This window comes from Homarus americanus, unplaced genomic scaffold (genome assembly GCF_018991925.1).
Source record: "Homarus americanus isolate GMGI-L3 unplaced genomic scaffold, GMGI_Hamer_2.0 scaffold36734, whole genome shotgun sequence".
NCBI classification, from domain to species: domain Eukaryota; kingdom Metazoa; phylum Arthropoda; class Malacostraca; order Decapoda; family Nephropidae; genus Homarus; species Homarus americanus.
The window spans coordinates 4021315-4028931 of record NW_024733126.1 but is presented as its reverse complement, the minus strand read 5'-3'; positions in this window follow the sequence as shown (position 1 = coordinate 4028931).

The following is a 7617-nucleotide window of genomic DNA, read 5'->3' as shown; positions in this document are numbered from 1 at the left end:
TGTATGAGGTCAGAACATGTATGTGAGGTCAGAACATGTAGGGGGAATCTTTCTAAACACCACTTTCAATACAACTATTTTTTAATTAACTGAATAGCATGGACAAATTAATATATCAATATATCGAAATCACTAGACACTGACTCTCGGAAACAAACATGAAATGGATACACTTCCCACCCGTAAGTAACTCACCCTTGGATCACTCTGACAAAGAATCACGTGTGACATGAGGGAAGCCCAGCAGGTGCTGTTGAAGGGAGTGCTGAACTATATCTCCTGTGGGAAACTCTGCTAGCTGGAGAAGTGGTGCTGTAGGCTCTTTCCCTATTACAATAATAATCCGAATGCGACTGTCTTTGAAAGTGAGCTGCAGAGCCTAATATTGGCGTGAGCCGGAAGGTGTCGTCACAAATCTGGGTGTATCTCGTCAGGTGACAGGTGTACTCGCTGGAGGGTAGCTTCTTGAGTAACACGGTCATGTCGCCGGGTTAAGCTAATCGCGTGGCTGTGAGAACTCTGGGTCAATGAAACTGACCTCTCTTGGGTCAGGTCTGGACAGCTTGTCCAGGTGTAGTTTGTTGAGTAACACGCTCATAACGCCGAGTTAACTCGGGTACCTTGTCTGTGAGCTTTACTGGGTCAGGTCTTACTGTCACTGTAGGGTGTGTCAACCTATGTGGGTTACCACGTGGACATCTACTTACTGTTATATGTGTTGTATTTCTCTGGGCTGTAAGCTGTGATCTAATAAACCATCATTACAACTCCAGCCATAGGATTAGTAAATTTGCAGATGATACCAAAATGGGGAGAGTGATAAATTCAGACAGTGACTTTGAACACCTTCAAAGAGATCTAGATACCTCACATGAGTGGTCAGTAGACTGGCAAATGAATTTTAATACTGATAAATGCAAGGTACTACAGATAGGGAAGACGAATACAAACGTTAAGTATAAACTAGGTAACACGGAAATAGAAAACTCAGTTTGTGAAAAAGATCTAGGTGTATTTGTTAGCAACGACTTGAAACCTAGAAAACAATGTATTAGCGTTCGCAACAAGGCAAACAGGATTCTTGGGTTCATATCTAGGTCTGTGAGTAACAGAACTGCTGACGTTATCTTGAAACTTTACCTAGCATTAGTGAGGCCACACATGGATTATGCGGTTCAGTTCTGGTGTCCTTATTATAGAATGGACATAGATTCTTTGGAGAGAGTACAAAGAAGAATGACAAAAATGATCCATAATATTAGAAACCTTCCATATGAAGAAAGACTGAAAAGCTTAGGCTTACATTCATTAGAGAGGCGTAGAGTTAGGGGAGATATGATAGAGGTGTACAAGTGGGTAAGTGGGATTAACAAGGGTAAAATGGAAGATGTTCTGAAGCTCAGTAATAACGAAATAACTAGAACAAATGGCTTTAAATTAGATAAATTCCGATTCAGAAAGGATATAGGCAAGCACTGGTTTGGTAATAGAGTTGTGGATATGTGGAATAGGCTACCGAGTGCTATAGTAGGATCGGGGACGCTAGGGAGCTTCAAGACGAAGTTGGATAGGCACATGGAAGTGCTGGGATGGGTGTGAAAGGGATCTGCCCTGTATGGGCCAGTCGGCCTCCTGCAGTATCCCACTTTCTTATGTTCTTATGTTCTTATGTTAAGACCAAAGCTTCCATACCAGAGAACTGATGACACATATAAACAGTAACATCATGTGCAGTGTCAAGAATAGCCCCTAAGGCGATAATGCATCCTCACATTTTACAAACAATAACCTCATAGATGTATGTTTTTCTACTGCCTTGGATTGATCTGACAAAATTTACTATACCTCCCGCCAAGGTCAAAGCTTCCATGCCAGGAGAAAAAACACATACACAGTAAGTGATCATAGTATGAGCTTAACTGAGCAAAAGATCCTACATATTTAGCATAGTATCTGACAAGAAAAATTGTTATTTCACTTTCTAAAAACAATAACAGGTGTTACCTGGCCTTGCCAGCCCATGTCAAAATATTGATTAGCCCAGGTAGTACAAACATTGATCAAGTGAACTCATAGAAAAAGTGACTAATCTTTCTTAAATATGAAAAACAAAAACATTCTCTGTAGTAATAATCTGAATAAATATTTTTCAACAGTTTTCACCACCGAAAATTTAAACATGATACACAAGGCACCGACTCTATTCAGAGATAGTGACGAAACAAATTAAGCGAGATAGGAGTGACTAGTAACGATGTTAGTAAGCAAATAGACAAACTAAAGCCCAATAAGTCGCCTGGTCCCGATGAGATATTTGCCAGAGTATTAAAGGAATGTAAGGAAGAGCTTAGTATGCCCTTAGCAAAGTTGTTTAACATGTCCTTAAAAACAGGTCACCGTATTACAGAATGGATATAGAATCCTTGGAAAGAATTCAGAGGAGAATGACAACACTAATCCCGGGCATTAGGAACCTTGAGTATAGAGACAGGTTAAAGCATCTTAATTTGCACTCCCTCGAGAGACGTAGAGCGAGGGGCGACCTGATAGAGGTGTATAAGTGGAAGTCAGGGCTAAACAAAGGGGACATTACAAAGGTACTCAAACTATCCAACCAGGAGCGAACTCGTAACAATGGTTTTAAATTAGACAAATTTAGATTTAGGCGTGAAATAGGTCAACACTGGTTTGGAAACAGAGTCGTGGATGAATGGAACAAGTTACCAAATATCATCATTAACTCGAATACGCTGAATAGCTTCAAACATAGGTTGGATGCTTATATGAGCAATAGGGGTTGGGTGTAAACGGGACTGCCCAGTATGGGCCAATAGGCCCGCTGCAGTTTCCTCCATTCTTATGTTCTTATGTTCTACGAATATAATATACAGCTAAATAACTAACCGGCCATGCTACCAAACTTCCTCACTTTATACTCCTACAACTAATAACTTCCTACTATTATTTCTACTATAAGATCCCCCTCATTACAGAGTCCTCACGGTTTAAATCCTAGGTGTACCTAACCTTGTTGCAATAAAATGTGCTTTAGCTAATCTTTTGCTTCTTGCACATGCTTTTGCAATTCCTTCAGGATTGTTTTCGTAGAAACTATTGTGTACCTAGAAGAAATCTTTCTGTAACAAATTATCATAACACTCAAGGAACTGATCAATATGATGGCAGGTATAATGAAACAGGTAGAATTATACCGGAAGATAAAAATATAGGAAGAGAATCCTGTAAGTCAGGAAACTGTGTTTCATTAATGTAAGATAGAAGTTTAAGTTTATCTGATACAATAAGGCTGCTGAAATTTATATTCAGGAAAAATGGTATGGGTACCAGTTCAGAAGCAATGTTTGTGACAAATGCTAGATGATGGCAAGTAGGCAAGGGTTTGATTGCATTACTGCTAATACAGGTATCACAATAGTCTGGTGATATATGATAACCTTCCACTAGTAAATGTTTACCTAAATCCTGGCATGTAAGTATCACACTGATATGATTTGGAAAAAAGAAATATTGCACATTATTGACATGTGCGTGAAACACTAACCTATGTGGTACTGGAGTGTATTCACATTGTTGTACAGTATAGCTGTAGAGGCATTAGTTTGTACTATAGCTAATTCACAAGTAGTTTCTGCAGCCCGGGTGAAAGCGAAAGTATAAGCAAGACATACATGCAAGTGTAAGTATGTTGACTTACAATGATTTAGGACTGCATGCTCAGTCACGGCAACTAATGAAAAATCTTCTGAAACTTTATTATTTCAGTTTGTTCAGAATTAAAAGATCGTCATTCGCTTTCAATGGAAATAGTTCCAAGTGCCATGCATCAAAATTTTTATTTTATTTTAGTGGAATGTGTATTAGTATTTCCTTATGTGTTAAGGTTGCCTCTGATGAGGGGTAATAATATTCCACTTCATGTTCCTGAAAGATAGGAGTTAGAGAAATTTAATTTCAGCTATATGTAAAGCGGCAATAAGTTGACCAACTGGCAACAACTGTGCATCAACACGGCCTAACCCTGCATTCACTAGATCAGCTATGAGTCTACTGTTGGTTTCTATGAAAGCTTGTACAGAGGCTTCAGCTGCATGCATATATTCTGTAAAGCAGAGTAGCCATTCCAGTGCAGATTCTGACCGTGTGAATCCCTGGACAACGCGTGTTAAGTGATTAGTTTCATCAACAATAACATTCATTTGAGAGGTCAGAGTTTGTACTGCCTTGTAGGACTGTTCAATGGCCTTATTTTGTTTCTTAACCGCTTCTGAAACTGCATTCATTCGGTTCCCAAATTTAGCTACATCTTCGGCGGTTGCCGTACCAAACGGGGTGTTACTTATTAAACCAACAAAGTTAAATAGACCACGTTTTTGACGCTGCTGAGAATGTACATTATTTCTGATGTCTTCAGGAGATATAGGGAGCTTTCCCCGAAGTGATTTACTCTTTTGAGTAGACTATTCATTCGGTCGTTCTGAAGTGAGATGGTCTGTCGGAGTGTTGTAAAGATGGTAGATTGTTGTTCGAGATCTTGCAGGGTGCATAGCTGTTTCAGTGTGGACAGCTATTGACCTCAGGTGCACTGCCATGCGCACTAAATTTTGGAGGTCGTACTTGACAGTTACAACGTCTTGTACTACAAGTACTTTGCCTAGTGGAGCAACTAAAGCTCCGGGTGTGACGACGTCTGCTGGGGATGCGGCTGTTTTCACCGAGCTCCAGACCAACAGGAGTAGTGAAATCCAAGCCAGGCCGAAAAGGGGCGAGGATAAAAATGAACGAATTTTGTTTGCTGATCGTAGTTTTTGACGATATGTATTGTCTATTGTTATATTTTGTTGAACATCTGCTTTAGTATAAGTAGGATGTATTTGATTGACAATAGGAGTCCCTACGAAGTCTCTGATGACTTTTTTCATTCTATCTACATGTACTACACCTGTGACATTTGTCGTTGGCTTCACTATTTGGAATTTTATTCCATATCCTTTCGCTCTAATCAGGTATGGACCTGTGAATTTAGGCGAGAGTTTTGATGTGCGTTCCGGCGCTTTTATCATTACTGTGTCTCCTATTTCTAGAGTTATAGCCATTGCATTTTTATGTTGCTTGCAGATCATTTCAGCACGCGAGGCTGCTAAATGTTTTCGTACTTCTCCATGGATGCTTGTAAGAACATTAATTTGCTTGTTAGCATAGTCATCCATGTTGTACACAGGTTGTGGGGTTGCTGCGAGTAGATCATATGGCAAGGGTGTTTTTTTTTTTTACGGAGATTAGCCCACCCGGGCACAGGTCAACGACCCACAACTGGGCCTAGGGGGCGAAAAATAAGAATAGAAGAAATTAAAAATAGAAAAGGAAAAGGTTATATTAATCTACACCACGAAGCTGCTGGAAAACCATCTTTTTTAAGTGAGACAGAATGTATGAATATGGAAATGCAGAAGAAGGCAGAGCATTCCAGAGTTTGGCTGTGTGAGGAAATAAAGATGTGCTATAACAGGTTATTCTAGTGTGACCGATATCCACAGAGAAACGGTGGGCACCGCGGGCAAGACGTGCGTTACGAGCCCACGGACTTGCTGGCAGTACACAGGATGCCAAATCCACCGAACATTGCCCTTTTAAAGTACCTGTAAAAGAGAGAGAGAGAGTGAAGCAACATTGCGGCGAAGAGAAAGGGAAGAAAGATTGTCAACTATAGGAGGAGAGTTAATAAGACGACATGCCTTTGATTCCACTCTATCTAACAGGTTGGACAGAGGAAGAGCCACCCCAGATATAAGAGCAGTACTCCAAGTTGGGACGAATGAATCCCTTATACTGTACTGTATACTTGAAACAGCTGATCAGGAGTGAAGAAGCTACGGCATCAGTACAGCATTCCCAACTTTTGGGAGGCAGCGTTGAGGATGTGTGGCTTCCATGACATATTAGAGGAAATATTTGGCAGAATGATAGCATCCTGAAATGTGATTGGTGGGAGATCATCTAATTTGGAAAGTGTAATGGGTAAATACTGAGTTTTATTACTATTGAATTTAACCAAGTTTCTACCTCCCCATTCGGAGATGCTGCACAGATCCGCAGTGATAGATGTAATGATATCAGCTCTAGAAAAAGATCTAGTTTGAGAGTAAGGGGGAAGGGGAAAATGTAAAGAAGGGTGAAGACTATAATCATCAGCGTAAGAATGGATAGAATTAGTTGTAGTGTGAAGTAAATCATTGATAAAAAGAAGGAAGAGAGTAGGTGAAAGAACAGAACTCTGTGGGACACCACTATTGGTAGATAATGCACCCCCAGCTTGGGGTGCATCATGGAAAGGGTGAGGATGTTTTCCTTGAATGGAGTAGGAATAACAATTTGAGAGATTGACTCTTGTGTGTTTTCACTAAGCGCTACGGTATGTCATACCGCAGCTCAAACTGTGAGAGTGGTCGAGGTAATTTGGGCAATTTTACTTCATCTCCCGATTCTAAGGCATAGATAACTTTGGACCACAGTGGATCCTGTAACTGTGACAGGGTAAACGTAGGTAGTGGCATGACAAAAGCTATGTGTCTAGATAGCGAATCAGCTACCACGTTCGCACAGCCCGGCAAATTCTTGAAGCCGGGTGCGAAATACTGTATGGGCAAATACCAGAGCGCTAAACGCCCTGATAAGTTCTTTCCATTAAATAGTTCTGTCACGACTACATGATCTGTGTGAACTGTGATCGGATATCCCAAAATGAGATCCCGAAAATGCTTGAGAGCCCACACTACAGCTAATGCTTCCAAGTGAGTAACTGAATAATGTGTTTCTGCATCGTTGAGGGTGCGACTGGCGTATGCTATTACACGCCATTTTCCTCGATGATCAGTTTGCATGAAAACCGCCCCTAATCCTAGGCCTGAGGCATCAATACACATGGTAATTGGTTTTGTGTAGTCCGGAAAGGCCAACACTGGAGCGTTCGTTAAGGCGCTCGTAAGGGCATTAAAACTGTCCTCTTGTTCTTTATTCCATGTATACTCTACGTCCTTTTTGAGGAGTTTAGTGAGTGGCGGGGCTAATTTGGCATAACCTTCAATGAAAGAACGGTATTTTCCTGATAAGCCTTGGAAAGTACGAAGTAGATCAGTGTTCTTGGGACAAGAGAACTGTTACACCGCCTTTACCTTGCAATCTACTGTGTGTATACCTTTGCCATCCACTACGTGTCCGAGACATTGGATTTTGGATTTGAGAAATTCACATTTGGAAAGTATTACTTTCAATCCAGCTATTTGTATCATTGTAAAAACTTCCCGTAGGTTCCTTAAATGGCTTTGTAAGTCTTTGCTTACTATGATAAGATCATCTAGAAAAGGCATAGACTGTGTAACCTATCATTCCATCAAACAAGGTATTTATCATTCTTTGGAATGTTACCTTTTTGTCCACCATATCTTGTACCATCTGTTGGTCTACCGCCCTTCGGCTGTGGGGGTAGCCTATATGCTGGGATATACTGTAGATAGGGTTAGTGTCCGGCTTGAGTCTCACCCTACCATGCCCAACGATATGTCCCAGGTAAGTCACTGAGGCCCGGCCAAAAGCAGATTT